We start from the raw sequence: 15,608 nt of genomic DNA, 5'->3' as shown, positions 1-15,608 counted from the left end.
GGTGAGGTTTTATTCACCAAGGCACCCCCGGGGGTTACAAGAAATAATGGCCACAAGGTAGCAGAGAGCAGATTTAGATTGGACATTAGGAAGAACTTCTTCACAGTTAGAGTGGCCAAGGTCTGGAACAGGCTCCCAAGGTAGGTGGGTCTTCAAGAGGAGGTTAGATGAGCATCTAGCTGGGGTCATCTAGAGCCAGCACTCTTTCCTGGCTATGCAGGGGGTCGGACTCGATGATCTATTGAGGTCCCTTCCGACCCTAACATCTATGAATCTATGAATCTCTGATACAGCTGCGTGGAGCTGATAAATCCATTTTGGTGGAAGGGGATGGAGGAGGGAAGGGTATAGGGGGAAGATCCATGCTCCCTGCAGTGAGGGAGGAGTGGGGCAGGGGGGCTGGGACAGATGCTGCCCAGCTGGCGTGGAGTGGGCATGGGATGAAGGCGTGACTCATCTGGGGTTGTGGGGGCAGCTCCTGACCCTACGTGCAACCTGGGAGGGCATGGTGGCGGGAGGCAAGCTCCAGTTGTGGACTGGAGCCAGGGCTGTGCCAGGCTCTTTCTGGCGGGGCCAGGGCTTGGGGTGTGTGGCAGCGGTGCTGAGAGGGGGCTATGGGAGGGCTGCAGTCACCCTAAATTTTGCCATAAACCCCCCCCCCCCACCCATAGCCTGCTCTCAGCACTACCGCTGCGTGCCCCAAGCCCAGCTCCCACCACCACCCACATGCCGGGAAGAGCCGGGGTTGTGCTGGTGCACATGGCAGCAGCACTGGGAGCAGGCTATGAGGGGGCTGTGGTGAAATTTGGGGTGGCTGTATCCTGCCCCCCATAGCCCCCTCCCAACACCGCCGCCACATGCCCCAAGCCCAGTCCCACCAAGAGCCTGGCAGAACCCCAGCCCTCAGCTGCAGCCTGCCCCCCCGCCCCACCCTGCACAGATCTGGGGGGCACACACCCTGCTCCGTGCCCTACCTGGGGGCACGCAGTGGTGGGAGCTGCTCCCCCCACCATGTCCCCAGGTAAGCCACAGCTCCATCCTGCATCTGCCCCACCCTGGCTGGGCAGTGTCTGCCCCAGCCCCACTGCCCCACTCCTCCCTCACCACGGGGGCTGTTGATCTGCCCCTCCTCCCCCATGCCCTTTCCTCCTCCCTACCTTTCCACCACAGTGAACTTGTCAGATGCACACAGCTCTCCAAGGTGCCAAGCTGTGTTCTTGCTGCCTGCATTCTGTGCTGGAGTTGGCATGGGCATTTATTGGCTAAATTATTGACTGCATGGGGCTGATTTCTGATACTGCCACTTTTCTTTATATCAGTGCCAATCCGATATCGGACCAATGTATCATTGCACCTCTAGAGATGTGGAAGAACTTCCTACCCGTGACGATGGTCAAGCTCTGGAACAGCCTGCCTAGAAATGTTGTGGACTCTCTATCCTTGGGGCTGTCCAGGGGCAGGTTGGACAGACTCTTGGCTGGGGTGGCTTATCAGGAATGATCCTGCCTTGAGCAGGAGGCTGGACTCAGTGACCTTGTGAGGTCCTTTCCAGCCCTATTTTTCTATTGCCTTATGACATCCTGTGACACAGGGGGTGGAGGCAGGGGGTCCACGTCTGGACCAGCTGCCTCCAAGCCTGCATCCTGATCAGAGGAGATGGGGGTGGAAAACTGTCTCCTGTCCAAGGCAGCTGCCTCCCATTCCTATGCTGTGATTGGCTGGGGCTGGGGGCTGGGAAGATGCTGCAATTTGCTCCCGGTCAGCACGAGCAGCGTGCTGATTTGCTACGCCCTTTTAAATTGCTCCCAAGCCCCCAGGGGGTCGCAACCCACAGTTTGAGAACCCCTGCCCCAGTGCGTGGCTGACAGTGTGTGAATCAGAGCATGACTACTGAGATGTGGTGCAAAGCCCAGAGCGCACAGGGGTCACCCCAGCCTTCTTGCAAAAGGGTCTGAGAACAGGGTAGAAGCTGCAGTGAAACGCTCCAAGCTGCGGTCAGGTGGGATCTGTTACTGCATCTCTTCAACGGCAATGAACAGCTCCCATGCTCATCCCAGCTCACATCATCTCATTCACATTTTCTTTCTTTTCCCCAGTTATAAAGAAATTATTTTACAAAATCAGGCTTTCAAACTTCTGTGAAACTGAAACCTGCTCCATCCTCACCCCTCTAGGACAGCGTGCAGGCCACCCTAAGGACAGGGCACATGATGAAAGCCCTTCTAGTTTGCTCCCAGGAAACAAACACCAACACTTAGGAAAGTAACTGGGGCCAGGTGAGCAGGGCAGGAGCCCCAAGTGGTGACTAAGGGGTTGGGGGGAGCATAAGAACAGATACAGGTGAGGTCCAGAATGGCAGCAGGGGGCAGGAGTCCTCTCATCCTGCCCCTGCCCCTCCTCCCTCATAGAAAACACCATTGCTGGGGACAGGAGGTGTATGCTTCGCCAAGCAGCCATGGAGTTAACCCTCTTGCAGTAGCCATCAAGTTGAGGATTGTCTAGTGTCGTTCAGCACACAGCTGAACAGCAGCTGTGATACAATTCACCCCAGAGCTGGGCGCCATGTAAAGACCTCTCATGGTAGCAGCAGTGTCTCAGGCAAGGGGTGGAGAGAAAGAGGAGCCGGGGAGGAGTGAAGCCGATGAAGGGACTCCTGCCTCCTTTCCACAAGGCGGGAGCCTCCAGCCCCTGCCAGGTATGGCTCCAGGTGAGCACCAGTGCTGGCAGAGGCAGCATACATAACAGAGCCAGGGGGCTGGAGAGGGGGCTCAGCACAGCCCCCTCTCCAGCCCCCTGGCTGGGCTATCTATGCTGCCTCTGCCAGCACTGAAGGCTCCCTAAACTGCAGGCACTGAAGGTTGAGAGAAGACTCTGGGTGCTGACAAGTGAATTATTGTCACCTCCTACTGAGCCTAACAGCCCCATTATACTCTAGACAGGTCCCAACAGCAGAGGCACTCGCCTGTCACCTGCAGTTCCAACAGGGCTTCTTCATAGGAGACATCAGACTGGAAAAAGCACTTGTACTGCCCGTGGTCAGAAGGTAGGACACTGCGTATTATTAGGGAGATGCTCCCACTGGTGATGTCATCCTTTATGAGAGAAGTCCTCTCTTGATATTCAGGCATCTGCTGCCCATCCTGATCCTGTCCACGTTGGTATAAGTGCACGTAGGATGAGAACAGGGACTGGACCCACCGCACCTCCATGTCCTCAGCGCTCATGCTGGGGGAGAGGTGGCAGGGGAGGACAGCATCTTCTCCCACAGAGACAACGACCGGCTGGTCTGGTCCGACCACTTGGAACTGGGGTGGGAGCAGCACAAGACACCAGAGAAAGGAAGAGTCAAGAACAGCAGCAGTAAAGCATGGACAAGGGCAAAGCTGCATCCCCAGCAGCCTGGCTCCAAAAGGTGCACTGCAGCATTGGAGTGCACAGCACTGCCAGCCCCTTCCCCGCTCAGCTATGGGTCTCTTCTCTGGTGCAGATACAGCCCCATAATGAGAAAAGGGCACTGGGGGATGGGACCTGCCTGAGGCCCTATGCACTGAGGTGTGGGCACCTCCCAGGGCCCCCAGGCATAGGGTTGGGAACCAGGCATGTAGTGCCGGAGAAGCAGGGTTGGGGCTTCAGGACACACCTTAGCCATAGAGGTGAGAAGGTGTCTCAGTCCCAGACTGGCAGAAAGTTAGGGGAGAGACTGGTCAGAGAAATGGAATAAATGACTGAACAAGTTCATCAGAGACTGAGAGCCAGGCCACTGTGACAGACCACATCACAGTGGCAGGAAGTGCCAAGGGGCAAGGTCTTTACACAGCCCTGGTTGTAAGGCAGGAAGAAAAGGGAAGCACTGGGCAGCAAGTTGGCTCAGGGAGGGAGGTTGAAGTGAAGGCATTAAGTCCAGCAGCTGGGAGGACGCAGGCCTGAAGGGAAGGGCTCAGGGGTGCAGGTTCAGTGCATCCCCTGACCTTGCATGGCAACAGCTATGGAAAGGGGAGACAGTCGTGGAAGGGGTGACATGGTGACATCTTGCTGTGCCAAGTGTCACAGGGCAGCGGCGCTCAGTGTGACAACAGCAGTAAATGGTGCAAGGAAGCAGAGGCACCTACCTGCCATCAGCTGGTGGATCTGGAGTGTAACAAGGACAGTGATGCAGCCAGGCAGAAGAGGGATCACTGCAGGGCCAAGGAGGAATGAAGAAATGTCCGTCTCCATGATGACATGGCCTGGGCAGCAGGAAAACATATAAACCCAAGGTAAGTGTGCACCAGGCTGTGACCAGGGCACCATGACAGCTGAAAAGATGTGGAGAGCAGAGGGAAGGGGCTCTCCACAAACCCCTGCACCATCCTGGGCAGCCTCAGACATCCCCACACATTAACTTGGGGGTTTTCAACCTTTTGATGGGTTCTGCTTCTGAAGTGTACCCCCTTCCATGTGGAGCAGGGTGCTAATGGCTGGCCGGATGTGAAGCTGCTGGCAGCATGTGGTGGCGGTGCAGAGTGGTCAATGGTAGCACTGGCAGTGGGGAGCTTGCACGCAGCCACTGTCATTCACCACTCTGCACCTCTGCCACACACCACTTCCTCGTGCTGCCGCATGTACAGCCTGGCACCATCCCAAGTACCCCAGGGGTACACGTACAGCCGGTTCACAACCCCTGCATTAACTAGCAGCAGGAGCTGGCAGATCATGCACACTAGTACCTAGAGCTAGTCTGGTGCTGCAGCAGCACTGGGGAGCCTGGGCTGGAGAGGTGCCTGGCAGGGACAGTCCTGCAGGTACAGGTCTGCAGTGTCACCAGGCAACTGGACCCCCCTGTCCCTACGCACCCCGAGGCGTGCCTGACCTAGGCTGGGCAAGGGGTGAGCATGGCCAGGGAGCAGCTGCAGCACCCCGCTGTGACAGCTGCAGAAGGGATGCCAGTAGGACCAGTGTCAATTCCTTAGGGATGGGGCTCTGCCCTACCCCGGGGTGGCAGTGACCCTGCAGGCACCCCAGGAAGAACAGGTTTCCTGGGCACTGGCTGGTGGTCTCGGGGTGGCTGGCTGCTTGCTCCTGCTGCCTTGCAGTTGAGGAGCTCTCAGTGCCCGTTCCCCAGCAGAGGGAAATCCTATCCAGCAGGAGCTGGCTGCACTTAATAGGAATTGCATGGGCCATGGCTCTGGTCTGGCAGAGATGGTGGCTGGAGGAAAGCCGACTTTGAGGTGAGGTCCCTGCTCACACTGCCTGGGCTGAACCTAGCCCCAGGATGCCCCTCTCACCCGGCCGTCCTCTCTTTCACTTCATCCCCTGGAGCAGGGCCAGGCGTGTTCGCCCCCCGGAGCCCTGGCCCAGGCCCTCGGGCATCGCTGCGAGACAGGGCAGGCAGGGGCACCCCCACACCCACCCTGCTGGCAGGGACCAGGGCAGGGAAGCAAAGAACAAGCTCTTCCCTGTGGTCCTGTCTGCCTGGCCATTTTCATGGGGAAGGGGCTGGGGAATCGCATCCACATGCGTACTGAGTTCAGCACAGGGCTGGTTTTGGGGTCAAGGAGCCAGGGTCGGTGCCTGGTGCCCCTCTAGGTTAAGTCAGTGCTAATCACCCAGCATGTCTGCCTCTGCGGTGCCAGAGGGGCTCCAGGTCTCTCTCCAGGGCTGTTTCCCAACAGGGCTGTTCCTGTGGGGCTGTGCCCGTCACTGAGGGTCCTGTGCTTGCTCCAGACAGTGGGGCCTGGACCAGGGCCCTTGGGGATCCAGCCCCGGCTGTTACTGGTTTAACATATTTTCAGAGAGGCTGAACTCCCCCTCCTGCCACTCCCAGCACCTGCAAAACTGAAAGCAAAATGTAATTGGGAAGTTACTCCCAGACCCCGTCCCCGCACTGCATCCTCCTTCCCCCACACACAGACTTGTCCCTTTGCTCAAGGTATTCACGTTCCCTTCAAGACGCGAACCCCAGGCTGCCACATAACAGCAGCCTCCGAGCCGGCAAATCCTCTCCCCAGAGTCCTGGCACCCGGCTGCCCGGCCCTGCCCTCCAGGGACTGCTAAAGTGTCACTGTTGGTGGCATGTGTCCTGTGCCAGCTGCCAGGACCTCTGCTCTCAGCAGCACCCAGGGCTACCTGCACTCCCCGTCTGTGACAGGTGCAAAGGCCCGAGTGCTTTACTCCCAGGCACCCCCGCACCCTCACACCCCCCGCAGCCGGGCCCAGAGGGCAGTGCTCTCAGGGACGTGTCTGAGAGGACGGCAGGGGTTTGTTGCCTGGAAGAGACTGTCCTGAAAACGCTGACTGCCCAGGGCTGGCTGAGCCTCAACTCTGTGCAGTGTCCCAGGAACTGGAGGAGATTGAGGAGAAACTTTGATAACTTTTCTGTCAGGTAGAGAAACACATGTCCTGCTCTAAATACCTGCTGGAAAAGAGAAAGAACACGAGGACATTGGATCCACCCAGAGGCTCCAGGGCAGTGGATTCATTCTGTGCTAACCTGGCTCACAATAGGAGGAGTTTAAGGGATGGTGCAGCTTATTACAACCTAGTATGTGTGTGGGTGTGTGGCAGGAACCCCCTGGTGTTTCAAGCCCTGGCAGGAGCAGCCATGCACCCCAGTCTAAGCCCCTGGCCCAAGTTCGCCGCCGGACAACACCCAATGCTCCTAAGGAAGGGAAAATAAACCCTTTCCAGGCACCAGTCACAACAGGAGAACAAAAAAATCCTTCCTGGCCCCGCAGGGTGACCTGTGTGAGCCCAGAAATATGGCTTTACCACACCACTCTCCCTCTGGACTCCAACCTGGGGACCCAAGCACAGCCCCCAGGGGGATCCCGCACCCTGCCGGCAGAGCCCGTGCTCCAGGCTGAGTCCTTAACCCGGCCCTTGGCTTGGGAGACTGATCCAGGTCTGCCGGCCCGCTGTGGAAATCTTCTCTTCTCTTCAGGCTGAAGATTTCTGTAGCTGCTTGGGGCCACGAGTTCTTCCGAAGGGCTCCCTGTCTACTTCGTTTGCATGTAGCTAAGTGCACAGTCTTCACTAATGACCGGTCTGGAGGTCTGCTTCACTCTCCGGATGCTCTCTCTGTGTGGTACTCTCCTCTTTCCAGCTGCTCCAGGCCACCGACCTCTCCTCACATGCTCTGAAGCATGTTTTGGAGGTCCCTGAGGGGTGGGCACAGTGTCCTGGGCTTTTCAACAGCTGTCTCCACACCAGGCTCCAGGCACTGTCGCTGAAGGTGCCGCCCCAAGGAGAAAACGCTGCGAGGGAAGCTGGTGCGGGGATTCACCATGTGTTGCTCTTCCACGGCGACGGCCCATGCGTGCGCTGTAAGGTGGGATCCTGTTACCCTCCGTGCAGCACAATGGCATTGCCGAGTCCTGTCCCACGGTACTTGGAGCCTCTTCTCTGCACTGCGGGGCATGGGTGCTCCCATTTGTACTGAGATGGCTTAGTCGGCTGTGCACAGGCCAGGCTGGGACGCGTGTCCCTGCGTGTCAGTCTGGGAAAAAATGAGTGAGGAGGAGCAGGGCAGGGTCACACACTGGTTTACAAGAGGGGAGGAGTGGAGCCACCACGTTATTGGGAGGGGGCACTCACAGCCAAGCCCTGCCTGGGACAGACCTAGCCCGCCAGCAGGGCCAGTGCCATGGGGGGAGGCGATTCCCCACCCTGGGGCCTTTCCTGGCTCCTCTCCCCGCACCGAGGAGCAGTCGCTGCACTCCGGTTTCCCGGGGCCGGTCCGTGCACATGTCCTTGTGCCCGCCGAGTGCTGCAGATGGAGTGGGGCCGGGGAAGGTCTGGACAGCCCCCGCTTGCCCCTGCCCCCACCCCACCCTCTACTACAAGAGGGGAGCTGGGATGAGGGCAGGAAGCAGCATCGTCCTCATGCGGTGCTGGCCCCAGCACAGGGAGCCCCGTGTGCACGGAGAGTGGCTTGGCTGATTTCGGGTGACAAGGAAGGGGTCAGTCATGAACGGCCCAGACGCGGACTTGTTTGCTGGCCAGGCCCACTTCAGACAGTGCGAGCCCAGCAGCTACCTGCCCAGGCCCGGGGCTGCCTGCCAGGGCGAGCAGAGCTGTCCCTGGAGTTTATCAGGACCGTGCCCCGGGGGACATGGTGAGAAGGAGACATTCACAGACCCTGTGGGTACGTGGCCTGGTGGGTGGGCTTGTTCACTGCTGCTGCTCTGCACTGCCAAGTCTTGCAAACTGTCCTCTTGCTCCCTCCCTTCTTGGAGTGGTTTTCTAATGAGTGACGTTCCCTGGGTCTGCATGTTCCTGCACCCCGTGCGCCCTTGCTGCCTCTTGCAGTTCAGTTGGCGGGGTCTTTCCTGTCTGCTTTTCTCCTAGTTCTTATCAGTTTCTGCTCCCCCTCCTTCAGCCCGAAGTACCGGAGTTACATTTTTGAGCAATGAGCCCCTGAAACCGTTCTGTAGCCATAACACAACAACCGTTCATGCCTGCAGAGTGCTTTTGAAATGGCTGATCAAGCAAAAATTTAATCCACATCTGCTGTAGTATCAGACAGGAGTGCTTTAGGGCCCAGCAAGGGTTGCTTTCGGTTCCTTGCAAGCATTAATTTTGGGTCATTCTGCCCGTATCCCATGCTGCTTCGTGGGGCTGGGCTGGTGCTCCTGTGGGGAAGCATCAGCACAGCCCCACCCCAGGGACTCATAGAGAAGGGACAGAAAACCTCTATCTTCTTGCGCGGTTGTGGGAAGCCCCCCACCATGCATGCCCCCCCAACCCGAGTGCCCGTGCTGGGGTGCTGGGGGCAGGTGGGCTGGGGGACTCCGTCTATTCCTGCCCCCACTCAAGACTCTTGCCAATGGCAGGGGGACTGGAGCCCCTCTGCTGTGTGGGCCAGGCCCAGCTCCCCAAAACCCTGGTGGGGTGGGCGGAGGCATTGTGAGGGCAGGGCTTCCCTCCCCCTCCGCTGCTGCTGACAGCAGCCCTCTGGATCTGTCCGGAGGAGGATGTTTGCTGAGGCCAGGAGTGTGAGGGCATGGGCCATGTGAGTGGTTGTTGCAGACATGAAACTATTGCCATCAGCTTTCTGATGTGGGCAGCTGATAGCCCCGTCCATCCCTCCCCTGTGCCCTGACCTGGCTGAACAGTCCAAAATCCTTGCAGCAAAGGGCAGAGGAGTCGTTGGGTCCTCAGGAACCCCAAGAGACCAGGCTTAGGACTCTCTGGCTGCAGCATCTTGGCATCTCTGAGCATTTTAGTCTGCTGGGAGGCCATGTCCTGTTTCACATATGGGGAAACTGAGGCAGGGGCTGTGGGAAGGACTGCCCCAAAGCCACCCAGGGAGTGAATGGCAGAGCCAGGGATGGAGCCTGTGAGCTTTCCCCGCAATCCTGTGCTTGGAGCATGTGGCCTTGTATCAGTGCCTCAGAGCTAATGGTGCCCAGCCTCCCCTGGCGGTGGCAAGCTGCATTCAGGAGGGCTTGGTGTGATCCCTCCCGGGCAGCACCGGGCACAGTTCGAGTTGTCTGCCTTGCCTCTGGGACTCAGGGGGCTGCTGTGTGGAGGATGGCAGGGGGTCTCCAGCACCTTGGGACCCCAAAGCGGGATGAAGAAGCACCCTCCATCCAACTGCCCCATCCCTGTGCTCAGGACCCTGTGCTGTGCTCCCTTGCAGGATATCACTGTTTTTGCCAAGTGTGGCCGAAAGCCACCTTTGTTTGTCCCCAAAAAACTCTGTTATGTGACAGTGGTGATTAGGATGGGCCCAGCAGAGGATACATACCTTTGGGTAACCTGAGCTGGATACATTCCTGAGAAGGGGGGGAAACCTGCTCCCTCTGCCTACATGACAGGCATCACATACCTGGATGAGGGGCTTCCTAGTGGGCTAGAGTCTGCCTGGCAATAGTGATGTATTGCAGATTGGTTGGCCGACAGCTCTCTCTCTCAAAATTCATGATCAAGGAACCGTCTGCCTCCAGAGGGATTCTCCAACTGCCTCTGGATGATGCTTGTGACTAACCTACCTGAGACCCAACTAGATCTATAGCTTGCAGTAACTCAGATGCGAGATCAAAGGCTACCCCAGCCACAGGAGTTTGCTCTATGGGATGTCTCTGATATTGCTCTACCCTGGACCCTATTCTAACCCTGCCCTCTGTAACCAATGAAGTTCTCCTTTGTGACTGATGTAGACTTATTGAGGGGTGGGGTTAATTATGCCTACGAGGCCCCTTGGGTCTGAAGACTAAGGGAGACTATCATTGTTTGGCCCCCGACTTGGGGTAGTGCCCCAAGTTCTTGTATCGGGTTGAGTACCCATAGGACTATTAGGCCTGTGTTTCCCCAAGGACACAGGCCCCAGACAGTCCCTTCTTGGGCTGGTGGCAGCACAAGTTACCCCCAGACTCTGCGGTGGGGCTCGAAAGGGGGCCTGCCAGGGCTTAGGTGCCCCTGGAGAGACACGTGGAGTCTGGAAGGTGGATGGGTGTAGTGAGGTGGGAGGTTCAACGCAGGACCACCCCCTACTGGCCCGCCACACAAAGTACCAGTGACTCTGCAATGACTGTAAAGTAGTCTTGCAGAAAAGTTGTGCCCTAACAAAACATCTGTAAGAGCAGGGGACCACCCTGTTTGAGCTGGAGCTGTGTCTGAGTCCTGCAACAGCTCCAGAAAGTGATGACAATGGTAGGACCATGGCCTTGCCCAGCCCTCGTTGGGGTGGGTGGGTACGAGGGCCTGCTGAGGGATGGGAAATGGGATCTTGGCCTGGCAGGGTGTTACTATGTGTAGGAGGCCGTTTGTCTCTTGGGCAAGTTTAATTTGTAGAAGTGTAAGGTTGGGGGCTTGGCCTGCACTTGTGTGTGTGTGTGCATGTGTGTCCTGAGGACATGGGTAGAGGATGCTTGCTGGAAGTAGTACCATACATAGTATTTGGAATGATTGAGTTTCTGCCTCCTCAATAGATATGCTTTTTGGAATGATTGAGTTCTGCTCAGTCAATATTATTTGGAACTGATTTTGCTAATCTGAACTGGAATACGAAATGTATTTATTTAAAAACAAAATGTGTGCAGATGGTAGCATGTGAGCTGGTAGCATGTCACTAGTAGCATGTGAGCACTAGTGACAAGAGCATGCATGGATATGTGGTGGTGGCGGTGAGTGAATGTGTGATCCTGTGATGGTGGTTGGTGTGTATGTGCACACACACGTACACTGTGGACAGGAATGTGTCTGTTCCTATATCAGAGACAACATGCATGGTACAGCCTCAGGTTCTGAGTAGGACCCAACTGGATGTGCATGTAAGGCCCAGTAACTTGAACACGTGCTCCCCTGTGTCACAGTTGCTACCAAGTTGATTTTCTCTGTGCCCACACAGGCAGCATTGGAGGAAGTGAGCTGTTGCTTACAGACACTCCTGCATCTCTGAAGTAATTAGTCTATAAGGTGCCTTATGATTCTGATAGGCGGTCACCCCTGCTCCCGCCAATGCAGCAAAGCAAAATCTCAAACTCAGCTCCTGTATTACATGCAAACATGCCACGCTAGGTCTTCTGGGAACTGTTGTTCTACCTGTTGGCCATATTGAAAATGGACCAGAGAGGAAATCCTGGACATTCAATTTGCATTTAAAAAACCCACCCAGATGCAGCAGAGGGATGGGGCTGTTGCACTGTGTCAGGCAGCCTGGCCACAGCCCCCTTCCCCCTCCTTCCACCCAGGCAGTGTCTCCTGGCCGCTCAGCCCCGGAGAGCACTGGCACTGGCCCTGTGCTGCCCAGCTGGCCATGGAGTTCCCCACTGCGCTGAGAGGCAACACTTGCCCCCCTGCCTTGTAGCAGCCCCAACCTCCTCCCCCGCCCCTGCCCCCCTGCCCTGCCCTGCCCTGCCCAGATGTCAGGGATCTTGCTTTACTCAGCTGGTGGGAGCAGGGGGAGGGTGATCCAAGATAGACTGGTATTTGGCTCCCCTGCTGGAATTACACACAGGACTTAATTCGTTCAAAAGCCCCTGCCGTGTAAACACAAATGAGTGTGTTAAGGCACAGCAGGGTGCAGATGGGCCCAGTGAAGGCCCTTCCAATGGTCAGCCTGGCCCCAAGCTCTTCTTACCCACAAGGGCTGGGCGTGTGCATGGATGCAAGGAGTGGGGCACACTAGGTATCCCTGCAGAGCCTGCTGTATGTGACAGCCTCTGGGCCATGCCACAGAGATGACCTGTGTCATCACAGCCCTTACAAGACCCTCCTATATATAGGCCTGCCTCTCCCATGGAGGCCAGGAATGGACTGGTTGCTGGTTTGCACCATCATGGACAGGGAGCAACAGGGAGCCTGTCTGGAACCTGCCACCTGGGTGCGTGTTTGTTGGTGCCTGGAGGGGCTGGCGCCTGGCTGGTGTCTGCGCTCTCTGGAATATCCCAGGCCTGTCTGGGGCTGCTGCTTCCCTCCCTGCGGCCTCAGGGATGGAGCCATGAAGTCGCTTCCTGGAGGGAGGGAGTTGAAGTGACAGAAGCCATGGCCCAAAGACAAGGTAGTGCACAGGTCTGAGCAAGAGCTGCCACACACAGGCGAAAGAAACAGCTGGGCACAGACTGGGCTGCAGCTGAGGGAGGGGATGCACGTCAAAGAGAGAGCCCAGAGGTGCCAGGAGAAAGCAACAGGCAGGAAGACACACTGGCTGCGTGGTGGGAGAAGCAGCTCAGGGGCAGCACATCCTGGGGGCTGTGTGTGGCTGGAAACGGGAAGCACAGAACAGCCTCCTGCTGCCTCATCCAGCTGTGCTCAGGACCCCGTGGACAGGACAGAGCCAAGGGAATCCCCGTGGTAGCTCTGGGCTCACTTGCGGATGCTTTATTAGCAATAATGCAGACCTTCCCAACCCACCCCTGCAGCCTGCATGGGACATGGTGGGTGTTGGCTTCACCTTGGTCTAGGCTGGGGTGAAGGTGGTATTTCAGTGCGCTCCCTCATACCTGTCCAGGCCTAACTTTGGTCTGGGGCAGAGGTAGTGCAATGCCTTGGGCCTCAGAGTGGACAGAGGATCATCGGCCATCCCTTGCCTTTCCAGTGTCTCTACATCAGAAGCCCCTCGAGATTGTCTCCTACTCTGTGTCTCCACAGCTGTGAGCACAGGAGGGCCTGATCTCAGCTGGGATCTCCTGGCACTGCTGGAAGAAACAGCTAGACACTGAGAGCCAGATCCTACCATAGGCACTGATCCTGAGCAGCACTTTGCTCCTCACATTAGGTGGAGTCACGGTGCCAGCACCTGGCAGGATTATGTCATGGAAGTGCAGGGACTCTGTGCTGCCGCGATGCCCCGTGCGCTGCAGGCGGTCACAGGGCGTTGTGCTGCCCCTGCACTGCTGCCTTCTCCAGGACAGAGGCACCTGGCAGCTGAGCCTGGGGTGGCAGGGCTCTGGGTCCTGGGGCCTTACAGTTCTGGTGGGTGAGGTTTGCACACCCTGTTCCTCACCCTAGCAACCCGAGGGCATTCAGCTCTCCCCTGTTCTCCATCCAGTACCTGCCACTGAGTCACACACAGAGGGAGGAGCGAATCCAGCAGACACAGCCAGGGCTGGGGTCAGCATGGACCAGCTCAGCACCTCACTCGGAGGAGGCAGCAGAGCTGTCCGGGAGGGCAGCTGCAGCAGTGTGATGGTCTCCATGTTTCCGAGAGCAGGGCCCCTGGTCTGAATGGTCTGTCTCCTTGCACTTGTGACCCTGCCAGGCAGCACCCCTGGGAGTCAGGAGGCAGAGTGGGGAGCTAACACACCTGAGGAGAGGGGCCAGGAGGACTTGAGTAAATGTGGCTTCACTCACCTGCATGTCTTTGTGCTCTGGCAGGTCCTGGAAAAGGCAGAAACCAGAGTTCAGACAAACAGGCACAAACCCCATGGGACACAGATCAGTGAGCAAGACATTGCAGAGACCAAAACCAGCACTTACCCAGCTCTGGTGGAGAGTCCTGGGGAAGAACAGAGGGAGAGAAAATGAAAACAGATCAGCCAGTAGCTGTGATTCTTACTGACAAAGCGGCCTCTGCTCTACACACAATCAGTGCTGGCTTCAGCAGGAATGCTGCCTGGGAGCAGATGGCAGGACTGGGTCCCCAGTCCACACTTAGGGCCTCTGACCTATAGCACTTGTCCTGTGACACCCTCCCACTACCAGCCCTACAAGCCAGTGGGGCTGTCCCTGTGGGTGTCACTCACGGGTGCAAGGGAGGCAGAACTGGGCAAAAAGCAGACCCTCCTCCTGCTCCAGCCCATTTGTGCAGAGATGGGGCAGACGGGCTGGTCCTTACTGCACACGTGAACAGTGCTTGGGTGCAAATAGGGCTCAGCCTGCACGGGGCAGTGTAACCAGCACCTGTGCAAGCTGCCACCCGGTATTGTGGTGTGGATGTCAGGACAGGGGCTGTGCTGGGGTAGATCAGGGTACTCTCCCCTCCCCAGTCAACTGGGGTTGGGCATAGCAGTCTCAGCCGCTGTCTGAGGGCACTGGGACTCAGGGGTACGGCCAGCAGCATCTTGAGAGTGAGGCCCCATTCCTGCTCAACCATTCTGTTATGAGGCCTCTCTGTTGATGGGAAAGGAGCAGTTTGATTTTCAGGGTGCTTTCAATGAAGTCTGTGTCAGTAAAGCCAGAAAAGGGCATTTACCTCCCACTGTCTTGTACCTTGCTGCAAAGTGAGGAAAAAAAAAAAAAGAAAATGAATGTGGATCCCCACAGACTCTCTGTCCCCAACACAGACAAGGGCAGCAGCCCCTGTCACACACAGCTTCCCCGTATGGAAGCTGGGAGCAAATTGACATCCAGAGGTTAAAGGCAGAAGTAAGCAAGCAGCAAGGATTTTTGGGGGGTAGGGTGGGATCTTTTATTGGATGAACTGTACAGCTGGGATAAAGGAGACCTGGAAAAATAATGTCTTGTGTTCAAAAGCTTACCAAACTTCATCCCAGCTATGCAGTTGGCCCAATAAAAGGTATGAAAACCAAAATTTCCCACCTTTCACATAATGCCTGAACCATCACAGGTAGAGCATCACTCCAGCACCTCCCAGGACAGAAGTTGACACAACAGGAGAAAATGTGTGTAAGGGTCCTCTGTGCAAGGCCTGTCTGTGTGCACATGTCTTCTTCTGGTCCCATGGCCCTGAAAGAGTACAGGGCTCCCCACAAGACTGACACCTTTATGGGCCCCAGGGAAAGGCCGTGCTTAAGCCTTGAGGGGCAGAGTCTGAGGGGCCTGTCCTGCTCCCAGGCAGGAGGCAGCACGATGTCAGGTCCAGCACTGAGAAGAGGATGCTACACACAGAACCTGCACCCCATGCAGATGCCTAAATCCCCTGAGCTGGAGGCAATGACTGGAGGCCAACAGGGCAGTCAGGTGAGCAGGACGGTTCTGGGGGAAGCGAGGAGGGCATTTCTCTTGTTTCCAGACTATGCGATCCCTGGTCTCTATGAGCAACAGTGACCCAACTCTTAGTGGTACAGGGAGGGCCCCAGACCTTGGCCTCTGCCCCAGGCCCCACAGCTCTGACACTGGCTCTGCTGGGGAGGCTCCAGCAGGGGATTTACCAGCCCCAGCACAGCACATGGGTCTGACCCTGCTCCTGCTGTGTGGGGAAGGCAGCAGCAGTCACACTGCCCAGG

General features: G+C 57.1%; 1 long non-coding RNA gene across 1 annotated transcript; it reads right to left on the bottom strand.

Annotated features, from left to right (window-relative positions):
• Positions 1-2,000: 2,000 nt before the first annotated feature.
• Positions 2,001-14,355, bottom strand: LOC109286123 (uncharacterized). Its single transcript, XR_009455681.1, has 4 exons — positions 13,900-14,355; positions 13,774-13,800; positions 4,110-4,226; positions 2,001-3,305 (listed from the first exon to the last, which is right to left on the bottom strand). It is a non-coding gene; the product is annotated as an uncharacterized LOC109286123 (long non-coding RNA).
• Positions 14,356-15,608: the final 1,253 nt, after the last annotated feature.

This window comes from Alligator mississippiensis, chromosome 11 (assembly GCF_030867095.1).
Source record: "Alligator mississippiensis isolate rAllMis1 chromosome 11, rAllMis1, whole genome shotgun sequence".
In the NCBI taxonomy this organism is placed as follows: domain Eukaryota; kingdom Metazoa; phylum Chordata; order Crocodylia; family Alligatoridae; genus Alligator; species Alligator mississippiensis.
The sequence above is the reverse complement of the archived record's forward strand: the minus strand, read 5'-3'. Positions and strand labels throughout refer to the sequence as shown.